The following is a 12,653-nucleotide window of genomic DNA, read 5'->3' as shown; positions in this document are numbered from 1 at the left end:
TCAAATAAATGCAGCCCCAGCAGAGTCATAAGATATAGTTCTGTCCTCCTTCTCCTCTCCTCCTCCTTCAAAGTGGCTTGACACAATTCTCTTTCAAAATTATTTTTGAAGGTCCAATGCACCTGGAATGGCATAGGAGCCAAACCAAGGAATCTGTTCAAAACTCTAAACATTCACAGCCAGGTTTGGGAACACATTTTCAAGATGGCCATGAAGTCAAAACCCTCAAGTGACTCAGATTTAAGAGCCCTGACCAAACAAAAGCACAGTTTTGTGAGTATAGAGAAACAGAAGGAGCTCCAGATTTAATAATATTGTTCTGGACCTATGTTTGATGAGTTCTCCCCTGGGCTCAGTTGCTATAATTATTTCCAGTGCAAAACATCATCACCAAACATCATCATGTTTTGTGTAACCATCTTCTTTTAACAGATGCTTGAACCAGATCTTCTAGTGCTTTGTACGTCCTAGACCCCACCTACACTGGCTTATAAAGCAGTTTGAAACTGCATTATATGGTCAGTGTAGACTCATATACTGTAATAAAATTTAACTGCATTATATGAGTCTACACTGACCATAGTTTCAAACTACATTGTTGTTATTGTTGTTTGTTCGTTCAATCGCTTCCGACTCTTCGTGACCTCATGGACCAGCCTACACCAGAGCTCCCTGTCGGTCGTTGCCAACCCCAGTTCCTTCAAGGTCAAGCCAGTTACTGCAAAGATACCATCCATCCATCTTGCCCTTGGTCGGCCCCTCTTCCTTTTTCCCCAGCATCATTCTCATCTCCAAGCTTTCTTGTCTTCTCATTATGTGGCCAAAGTACTTTGCCTCTAATATCCTTTTCTTCGATGAGCAGTCAGCCTTTATTTCCTGGAGTATGGACTGGTTGGATCTTCTTGTGGTCCAAGGCACTCTCAGAATTTTCTTCCAACACCATAGTTCAAAAGCGTCTATCTTCCTTCGCTCAACCTTCCTTATGGTCCAGCTCTTGCATCCATAGGTTACTATGGGGAATACTATTGCTTTAACTGTGCGGACCTTTGTTGCCAGTGTGATGTCTCTACTCTTCACTATTTTATCCAGGTTGGCCATTGCTCTCCTCCCAAGAAGTAAACGTCTTCTGATTTCCTGGCTGCAGTCTGCATCTGCAGTAATCTTCGTGCCTAGAAATACAGTCTGTCACTACCTCCGTATTTTCTTCCTCTATTTGCCAATTATCAATCAGTCTGGTTGCCATCATCTTGTTTTTTTTATGTTTAACTGCAACCCAGCGTTTACACTTTCTTCTTTCACCTTGGCTATAAGGCTCCTCAGCTCCTCCTCCCCAGAAGCATCAAGAATGTATGGACATTTTGCTTTGTTATGCCTCCCATCATATAAGTCAAGGCATGTTCAAATCCAAAAGTGACCGGATTTTTATATATATATATATATATATATATATATATATATATATATATAAAAAATAAGAAGCAAAAAATACTTGCTTCTTATCCAATGTTTGCCAACTTGTTTTATGTACAAAGAGCTCTGATGCAAGATGTTATGTGTGGAAACCTGCATAAATATCATGCTAATTTAAATATAAAAGCAGGGTTATGCTACCAAGTTCCTGCCTTGTCTGCTTTTCTGATCTGATTTTCACTTGCACATTTCTTCTTTTTTCCCCTTATGAGATTCAGTTGTCTCTTTCACTCACTTCCTCACACACACATATAGCCCAAGAACAATTCTATTCCAACCATGGAAGGTATCTAACAAAAACCTTACACTGATCATTATGAATGAATAGGGTTCCAAATGGACCTGCACTTGTAATGTGATAACAGAATCCGTTCTTTGCTCAAAGAGCCCTTTTTTCATTGTCCTTCTGTTCCTTTTGAACATGGATATAAAGATCAGAGCCATCTGCCTGAATGAGATTGGGAATTCTGATGAAAACAATAAAAGATATTAAACACTTTCTATCCCTCCCAAATTTGTATTCAGTCTCTCCTTTTGTAAGCGATGTAATCACACTCCCATCTGTATTCAACGGATTTACGCAAACAAGGCCTCTTCTGTCAAAAAATCATAGGCGGCGAATGCAGTTACAGACTGCTTAGTTGTGTCAATTATTGTCCTTGAAAGAAGACGCAACTGACTATTTTGACATGTGTCAGTTTTATTTATGGATCAGACAGTCTTACTGGAGTTTCATATCATCCCAGTGTCTGAAGCATAAGATATTGTACTTGCATTCAATTGAGCAAAAAACAAAATAAGGCAAAGAAATACAACAAAAGTCCATGTGAAATCCCCAATAATAAAGAAATTCCTAAATGAAAAGTGAAAGGAAAACTTTCCCTTTCGTGCAAATGGGGTATCAACGGTATCTTATATCATGAGACTCTTATTTGTATAGAGATGGAGGGTACAATTAAATTTCTCATTTCCATCTATATTTCTCTGGTGTCTTTTGTCGTGTGTCATTCAGTACTCTTATGTGAATGAATCTGGAATTATGTGAGCTTTCTATAAAGTACAGATCTTTTATTCAAAATGTAGGCAACAATGCTTATTAAATCCTAGAAACCACACTCTTCTATGATCAGAACAAAGTGGCAGAACTTGTACAAAGGATGGCCATTTTTCGTCACCTTTGTATCCTTCTATTGAGAAATATACTTCTCAGATGGGTGGCTCACATCAGTATGAAGCTATTTCCACATGTATAGTGTGTTATTGTGTGTGTTTGAACCAATTCCATTTGTTTACATAATGCCATGTATACATTAGCCTCATATGGTATCCCACCACACTAAATGCAAGCTACTATTCTTGTTTTGTGGTCTGTTGGGTTTCAGCCATTCTCATTTTTGTAGTCTTAGGTCAGCCGCAAAATCCACAAGTCTCATGACTTCAACCTTTCATAGCAGATGGGATGTATTGATTAGCTTGTGACACCTTTGATTCACCAAAAGTTAATCACCTTATGATAATAATTTATGAATTTCTCCCTCCCAGTTAAACTTAATAGCTAGTCTACATCTTCATTGTGCCAAGAATATATGTCTTCACTGTCAAAGGCTTTCATGGCCGGAATCACAGGGTTGTTGTGTGTTTTCTGAGCCATTTGGCCATGTTCCAGAAGTATTCTCTCCTGATGTTTCACCCACATCTATGGCAGGCATCCTCAGAGGTTGTGAGGTAATATGTCTTCACTGCTACTTCTTTAGGGTCCGACTTACCACTTCATCACAGGGGCAAACATAACCGTCATGGGACACTTTCCGCACAGTTCAGGGATGGAGCCCGCCAGATTCCACTGAATCCCAGCATAACTCCATCCACAAACTGTGATGGAAGCGTCCTATGACAGAGTAATGAGAACACAGGAGGCCTCCTGTGTTCTCATTGTCAGCAATGGGGACAGCATAGGGGGAAGCTGGGCAGCGACCCTGTGTAATGACAAGGTGGCACTGCGAGCGCTCTGGGACACGGGATGGCAGATTCCCCCGCTGCCTCACGGATTCGCCATGATACCCAGCAAATCCCCTCACTGTCACCCATGTTAGAAACCTAATGTGATGAGGACCATAGCCTTTCTACACCTAGGCATACCCTACAACTTTACCAATTTGGCAGCATCAGTTGGAATCCTCTAAAATCCCACATTTTCAGCTGCTTTTTACATTTTCCAGTTTCTCTCTCATCATCTGACTTTCTTCTTTGTCCTCACCTTGTTTCAATTGTTGTCAACTGAGTTAAAAGGTAAAATAGTTTGCACTCAAACTCAGCCAAGAAGAAATGGAAAGATGCAGAGGATTCCTGCATTTCCCAGTAGGCTCGGAGAAAAACAAAATGCTGTGTACTCTCCTAACATGTCTATTCTTCCCAATTAATAACTTTTGTCATCTTATTCATACTCTAATGTTGCTTGGCTACAGAAGTTTTAATTTTCACCAATGAAATTTTGGAGGGCTACCATACATTTTAAACATACCTTTTCTTTCACAGGTTCGGGCTTAAGCCAATATATTTTGTTTTCTAAAGTAGAAACCAAAATGGCATTTCCCATTCACAGTTCAAGCATTGATTCATTAACCACCCTACTATAGCCTCCTAGCATCTGCCACCTGAGACAAAAGGCTTTACTCTGCGTAATGATGGGACCAGTGCTTCCCAGGTTCTTGCACAGTAACCTCTCTGTATACCATTAATAGTGCCATTTTTGGAATAATTTTACATTTTTACCCACAACTAAGTTCCACTGAAAACAAAAGAATAGCTGGATAACCTGGTATTTTGATAAAAATGCAGCTTCCCTTCCATCCAATCTTCCAGCATATACTTTTCAGAAATCTCTACTAATAAGATAAGAATTATTGGTTCCACTGTCCAAAAACATCTAGATCCTAGACTCTAGAAAATGAAACTCCAGTTGCAAAAGTATTTTCCCAAAATGAAATTCACTGAAGTTGCAAGCTGAAGGCTGATTTATGTTGAAGACTATGTAGATTTCTTGGTCCACTACACTGTGTTATGATTTAAAGTCATCCGGTTTGCAATGTTTTTAGCTCCATTTCTATAAGTCTGGAAATTGAACATTCATTTAGTGCTAAGAGCAAAAACAACTTTCTAACAAGGCGCTCCAGTGATAAATGGATGCTTTATACTGAAAAACTGAGCTCTTAAAAACACTTTGGCTTGCATTCAGCAGACTGTGTACTGTGCTATCATTATGTTTTAAAATGAAAATAATCATAAACTTTGCAATAACATTTTTGACAGGAAAAGATAAATATATACGAGTGCATGGATTATATTTAAAAGGTACATTTTCATGACAGTTTAAAAGATCAGTTCAATGGAAAAACAAAGAACACAGAATTGTCTTTCATGGATGCACAAGTGTTCTGTATGTTGTTTGTGGCCTGGTCCCATAACATGTGGCTTAGCCTGAATCACATGACATAATTCAATGTTTCTGAGTATATCATTTTGGTTTTGGTAATCTGTTCTGAGATACATGACCTGAGTTCATCCAATTATGCTGAATGGTGTGAGATTTAGGAAATGACACATAGTCTGGGAAATTCACTGATGTCAGTGATGGCCATCAATCCAAATAGCTTTAAAAAGTTATTAGACAAATTCATGGAGGATTTGCCAATCAAATGCTACTAGCCTTGATAGCTATGTATTACCTAGAGCACCAAAGGCAGCTTACTTCATTATCTGTGGCTGGGATAAATAGCACAGGAGTGCTATTGGTCTTGTGTTGTGCTTATGAACTACTGCTTAGCTATTATGGAGAAGAGACTATAAGCCTTTGGGCTAATCCTGCAGTGATCTTCACATGTTCTTGAACTAACAAGTGTCCTCTAATGGAATAATATCAATGTATTAAATATCATTAAACATTGTACTATATACAATAAATGAATATAAATTTCAGATAAATAGTTACAAATGACAATCAAATGTTGCATTCACAGTATGATGAATGGTAGTTACATTCACAATGGAATAAACCTTCTTGTTTATTTTCCTGTTTCTTCATAAAAGAAGAATTAGACCCCTGATCCACAACCGGTTTCGACTACCTATAGTCTTCGTCTGGTGATAGGGTCTGCAAATATTGAGCAACATTAGTACAATTGTACAAAGTGTTTTCTGGCTTAGTAAAATTAACGACTATTAATGCATACTACTTACTTTTGTTATTTAGTTCAAACAATTCAAGAATGTACTCAGTGAACCGTAAAGTCTTTCATAGATACTGTGGAACCTATTGGGAACATACAGTGGCTTACAAGTTGTTCTCTTGATACATTAAACACAGAATGGATAAAAATAAAATAATGAAAAGATATTATGTCTATACTTACAAAGCGTTCTGTTTCAAATCAATGATACTCTGCATTCAAGTTTTATTCTACTGCGAGTATGAGCCAAAATGGCTCAGCCTGTTGTTTAAATAGCAAAGAATCTCACACAGGTATTCTACAAAGCAGTGTGTAGCATTGAACTCATGAGTCGCATTTAAAGAAATACAACAGATTTATTAAAAACAGTCATAGGAGTTGGTATCATTCAAACCTTTAGGGAATTCAGTCTGGAGAGTGAAAATCCAAAATGATTCACGTTGTAATAATTTGGTCTGAAAATCTATACCCTTAGAACAGGCATGTTGTCTGGGGGGGGGGGGCCTTGAGGGGCTTCAGCCCCCCCCCCCCAAACCAAAATCCCAGCCCTTCCCAAAACAAAATCCTGGCTACGGGCCTGCCTTAGAAGGAGTAACAACTTCTAGAATCTGGACCCGAAGTGACTCAGGGCTATGGTTCAAATCTCCGAAATGCTTGTAAAAAAATAAAATCAATAGAATGATTGCTGATCTTTTATGTTCTGTAATTTGAAGTTTGATTTCCCTGCCTGTCTGACCGATATACATTAGTTGTTAATTTTACTAAGCCAGAAAACACTTTGTACAATTGTATTAATGTTACCCAATACTTGCAGACTTTACCACCAGATGAAGACTATAGGTAGTCGAAACCAATTGTGGATCAGGGGTCGACTCTTCTTTTATGAAGAAACAAGAAAATAAACAAGAAAGTTTATTCCATTGTGAATGTAACTACCACTAATCATACTGTGAATGCAACGGTTTGATTGTCATTTGTAACCATTTATCTGAAATTTATATTCATTTATTGTATATAATACAATGTTTAATGATATTTAATACATTGATATTATTGCATTAATGGACAATTGTTAGTTTAAGCCCTTGGGAACCCATTTTTTCTTATAGTACTTCACATGTTCTTATCATTTTGTTGGCCTATCAATACAAGTTTCTAGCGGTTCTGCTCTGCAGCAAAAGGCTAAATTCTACAAACCAATTCACTGAAATATTTTCATCATTTCATTCTAGAATCTAATGATGGTTTGCTTATATGCAGCTGGCTCTTCGAGTGGTCAACCGTACACTTATGCACATGGGCCTTGCAGCTATGTAGACACTCACATTATAATGTTCCAAAGCCAATTAGATTTAATGTTTGTAGACTCACTCATCTCCTACTATATTCATGTTCCAGTGCTCCAGAGCCATTCTCAAGTACACTCACAGGGGATGGTCCTGCAAAAAAGAAGAGTCTTAAGTGGCATAATATTTAAAGAGTAATGGCTTCAGATAAGCAATCTGTTTTTCAGAACTTCAAACATATGATTGATTAATACTGGACAGGTCAAGTCAATTGACAGTAGATGAAAGTGGAAATGGAACATCCTTATGGGATCTGGCATCCAGTCTGTAATGCTTTATAAAGGTAAAAGCAAGAACCATAGAACAGTCCTAGAAATGGAAGGTGGAGGGATATCTGAAGCAAAGCCACAGATGTTGCCACTCTCCTGGTGGAACAGCTATTCAGTCTGTGAAACTCAGACTACTTAGCCATATGACTGGTTATTTTAATAGTCTCAACATCCCAGTTATAAAAAATTTGGAATGAAAATAGGAAATATGTACAAGTCTTCCATGACACTCAAAGAATCAGATAGACTGTAGTGTGCTGGAGTTAGAGGGGCAAAGCTCATCTTGCACACAAAAAATAAGGAACAGTTCTGTTGAGATGCAGGAAGACCTAGATGGACTTTGGGCAAAAAAGAGCTGTAAGGCCAAAGCACACCTTTATCATACTGAAAGATAAGGTAAGACTGGTCTTATCCTGAGGCTGAAAGTTCAATTTCACAAATGCACAATATGCAAAGGGAACTTCATTTAAGTAAAGCAGTTTAAGAATAAAAAGACATATACAAATTGCAGTAAATGCCTCAAAATGGTTTGACATAATTTGAAAAAGGTCTATGAACACTTACCATGGCAGTGTAGAATAGAGGTGAAACAATCAATAGAAAAGGGGCTTAATTGTAACATCCTGAAACCATTGCAGGAATAGAAGAAGATGGTTGGTATGGTCCAGTAGCCCAACTATGGACTAGGAGAGACAAGGAAGCTTTTGGAGAGAAAGGATAATTCATAGTATTGTTGAGATGTCTAGAACCACTGAAACAACATTGGTTAGATGACAGCAAATAAACCAAAACAATTTTATTTCAATGTGACAGATTTCAAAAGCTTTCATTGTTATTTTAAAACAGAAAGAACATCCAGATCTAGCATAAATGAATTCTCCAAGCTATTAGTGAAGATAGTGAATATGTGAGTTTCAAACTCTGCCCTGGTTCAGTGAAAAAGTGTGGACATTCTATGAGACACAAGTAATTGTGGCCACCAGGGTGTGAGTAGGATGTAGTTGATTCTGCTTTCTTGAATTCTAACAATTAATATCACAAGGAGAAAAAAATGATGAAGCATGAAAAGAAGAGGACCTGACCTTTGGTGATGAATGCATCTCATGCTGTGGACAATCCAAATAGTAGTTTGTACTGATATAACTGCTGACCCACGTTAAACCATAGAAATTTTCCTTTTTAAAGTGTGATAGCTACGTGAAAGTAAGCATCCTTCAGATCAATCTCTGCAAATCAGTCATGTGAACATATAAAATCTTAGAGCTGGATGCAACTAAAAGTGCAATGTAATCCATCTAACCGCTTTGAGTCTCCTTGTGGAGAGAAAAAGCAGAATATAAATAAACATAAAAATAATAATAAACCTCCTGCCACAAAGGAGTTCACAACTAAAGCATACTCAAAATTCAAAGTTTTGCCAATTTAAAAAGTAAATTGTTTATTAGTAATATTCTTATTATTTAAAAGGCCAAGACTGCTGACAACATGATCATTCTGAATTTCTTCATAAAGATATAACAGATGACCTCTGTTACAGTTGCAACCTTCCATCCCTCTTCAGGACTACAAAAAAATGGAGAAAAGCCCAGTATTGACATTGAATATGTTCTATGATATCTTTATTCAAAAGAGCTACAATGTCTTCTTTGATCACTAGGTACAGACAAGTGCGATGAAACACCCCATATGTTGGCAATTATCTATGATAGCAAAATCCAGGTGAGTGATAATACCCAGATATCACCAGTTATATGGCACCATATGTTGAAATAGTGATAAGCTTGTGGAACCTAAAATGGAGAAAAGAAATGAAAGGGAAATCCAGGGCAAGAATTAGGTGTGGGCTCAAGAATACATTTGGGGGGGGGGGGGGGGGGTGCCAGGCCTGAATGTAAACGCAGGACATTTGTGAAGGCCTTGGCAGAGTACAAAAGGTGTCTGGAAGGCTATGTTTGACTTTGTGAGTCATAAATTGAGTGGGCTTGTCACATTCACTCAAGCAATATGAATTTTTCTATCCTATATAGTCATGTATAAGTCTAGAAATTTCAGTAAAGAATCAACTAAAAAATCCTGGGTCAATTTATCCATGGGTCAACATGAATACTATATCTTAACTCTTATTAAAAAGGAACACTCTCTTTCTATGAATAGAATGGCAAAATGCAAGAACTTAGTGCATTCAAGAAGAATAAAAGTAACATTAACCCCTCTACTTTCTCCTTTGTGCTACCATTTCTGGCATTTCTGAATGCCTGGATAGGGACGTGGTGGCGGCAATGGTCAGAGATAGTTGGTCTCCTGAGGTTACATTTGTGCTTCCCTCAATCTTTGGAATGACCTTCAGTTTATCCACAGGTCATAATAAAGTCTGTATATTTGGACCAAATCCCTGCACTCACTTATATGTGAATATATATGGTAGTTTTATCCAACTGGTGCTGTTCCATAATTTAGAGGAAAATTATACCTACTGCCAGAGTAACTGTGTAATGCAGAACATCTAAAAATAATGGAATTCTGGGGATTTTTGAACTATTTTCTAATCTATTTTAGATGTAATGTATGTTAAAGAAACATGTGGGCCATGGCTTTAATTTAGCCAGTATTTACTTCTCCAATCAATGAACTGTGATTCTGAGTCTAAAGACAGTCAATATCTGCTTATTACATTTAGAATAAGAATTACTACACCTGAATGTGAACAACAAGTAGAAGCTTACTGATTCTGCTATGGTTACAGATCTGTCAGCCTAATGACAACATATTTGGGAGGCTGGGAGTGTTTAACAGTTGTTGTTTTCAAATAATCAGAAAACTAAGAGAAAATGCAGGTTGCTTTGCTAATCTTAGTATTCAAATAGCATTGTTAAAAATTGCAAGATGCCCAGCATCAGATGGTAGGCATGTCTGTGAAGATATCACTGTCCTGGGTGAAATAGCTAATAATAATAATAATAATAATAATAATAATAATAATAATAATAATAATATGTATTTATACCCCGCCACCATCTCCCCAACGGGGACTTGGGGCGGCTTACATGCGGCCATGCCCAGAACAATACAATATAAACAAAATATAATAGAACAACAAATCATAGCACATTAAACAACACAATAAAAGAAAATATACACTACATTAAACAAGATCAAAAGAACAATAAAACCAAGGGATGTATGTAGTGATTACTCTCCAAAGGCACAACGGAAGAGCCATGTTTTCAGGTCTTTCTTAAAGGCTGCTAATGTGGGGGCTTGCCTAATCTCACCGGGCAGTGAGTTCCACAATCGGGGGTCACAGCAGAGAAGGCCCTCTCCCTTGTTCCCACAAGACGGGCCTGAGATATCGGCAATGGCGATGATCGAAGAGATCGGGCAGGTTTATGATAGGAGATATGGTCACGAAGGTAGGTGGGTCCCAAACCGTTTAGGGCTTTATAGATGATGGTCTGCACCTTGAATTGGGACCAGAAAATGAAGGGCAGCCAGTGGAGTTCCTTGAACAAGGGAGTGGATCTCTCCCTGTAACTCGTCCCAGTTATTAGTCTGGCCGCCGAACGCTGGACCAATTGTAATTTCCGAGCCGTCTTCAAGGGAAGCCCCACGTAGAGCGCATTGCAGTACTCCAGTCTAGAGGTAACTAAGGCATGGACCACTGTGGTCAAGTCAGACTTCACGAGATATGGTCGCAGTTGGCGCATGAGTTTTAGTTGTGCGAAAGCCCTCCCGGCCACCGCCAACACCTGCACCTCAAGCGTCAACACTGAGTCCAGGAGGACCCCCAAACTGCGGACCTGTGATTTCAGGGGGAGTGCAACCCCGTCCAGCACAGGTTGCCACCCGATACCCCGATCAGACGAGCGACTGACCAAGAGGGCCTCTGTCTTGTCAGGATTGATCCTTAGCTTGTTCCTCCTCATCCAGTCCGCCACAGCGGCCAGGCACTGGTTCAGCATCCGAGGGGCTTCCTTGGAGTCAGATGGGAATGAGTAGTGGATTTGCGTGTCATCTGCGTAGAGATGGCAACGCCCTCAAAAACTCAGGATGACCTCTCCCAGCGGTTTCATGTAGATGTTGAATAGCATGGGGGATAGGATAGACACTTGCGGGACCCCACAGGTCAATGGCCAGGGAACGATCACCATCTGGGAACGACCCTCCAGGAAGGACTGGAGCCACAGCAAAACCGTGCCACCAAGCCCCATCCCAGAGAGCCTCCCCAGAAGGATACCATGGTCGATGGTATCAAAAGCCGCTGAGATGTCCAAGAGAACCAGCAGGGTCACGCTCCCCCTGTCCAGCTCCCTGCGGAGGTCATCCACCAAGGTGACCAAAGCCGTCTCGGTACTGTGCCCAGGCCTGAAGCCAGACTGCGAGCAGTCCAGAAAATCAGTGTCATCGAGGAATTCCTGGAGCTGCGTGGCAACCACCCACTCCACAACCTTGCCCAAAAATGGGAGGTTGGAAATTGGTCTGTAGTTGTTACATACAGATGGGTCCAGGGAGGTCTTTTTTAATAGCGGTTTTACCACCGCCTGCTTAAAGCAAGAAGGAACTGTCCCCTGGCCCAAGGAGGCATTTATTATAGCCACAAACCAATCCAACAACCCGTCTTTGGCCAGCTTAACCAGCCAAGAAGGACAAGGATCCAGAGCGCAAGTGGTCGCCCTCACAGACCCAAGAATCCCCTCCATGTCATCAGGAAGAACAAGCCGGAAAGAATCCCACAAAATCGGACAGACAGGTACCTCGGTTAGAATGGAATGGAATAGAATGGAAAAATAACTCTCTTCCCCATATGGGAATCTGAAACATTTTTATTCACCTATGAAAGATCGAGCAATAAAAGCTTTTTTACTTTTTTTACTTGTTTTGTTTTTTCAGGGTCAGACAATATATTAGGAGCCCCTGGTGGCACAATGGGTTAAACCCTTGTGCTGGCAGGACTGATGGCTTGAAGGTTGGGTTGCTGACCTGAAGGTTGCCGGTTCGAATCCAATCCCGGGAGAGCAGGGATGAGCTCCCTCTATCAGCTCCATCTCCCCGTGCAGGGACATGAGAGAAACCTCTCACAACGATGGTAAAAACATCAAAACATCCAGGTGTGCTCTGGGCAACGTCCTTGCAGATGGCCAACTCTCTCACACCAGAAGCAACTTGCAATTTCTCGCTCCTGACACAAAAAAAAATCCAATATATTTAAAAACATATAAGGCTGGAATTAATTGATGAGCAGAAGGAGAAGAAATTGTGAGACTTGCCCACACACCTCCCTCCCATTTATCTCTATAGCACTAATAATGAGGAGGCAACATGGAAAGCAATTTGGCAGTTGTATC

The 12,653-nt window shown here is 39.7% G+C and overlaps 1 long non-coding RNA gene across 1 annotated transcript; it reads right to left on the bottom strand.

Moving 5' to 3' along the window:
- Positions 1 to 4,638: 4,638 nt before the first annotated feature.
- Positions 4,639 to 5,989, bottom strand: LOC134298057 (uncharacterized). The gene is made up of 3 exons (XR_010005038.1): positions 5,880 to 5,989; positions 5,707 to 5,779; positions 4,639 to 5,620 (listed from the first exon to the last, which is right to left on the bottom strand). It is a non-coding gene; the product is annotated as an uncharacterized LOC134298057 (long non-coding RNA).
- Between the last annotated feature and the right edge of the window lie 6,664 nt (positions 5,990 to 12,653).

This window comes from Anolis carolinensis, chromosome 3, assembly GCF_035594765.1.
Source record: "Anolis carolinensis isolate JA03-04 chromosome 3, rAnoCar3.1.pri, whole genome shotgun sequence".
Classification (NCBI taxonomy): Eukaryota; Metazoa; Chordata; class Lepidosauria; order Squamata; family Dactyloidae; genus Anolis; species Anolis carolinensis.
This window is presented reverse-complemented; position numbering and strand designations above follow the sequence as displayed.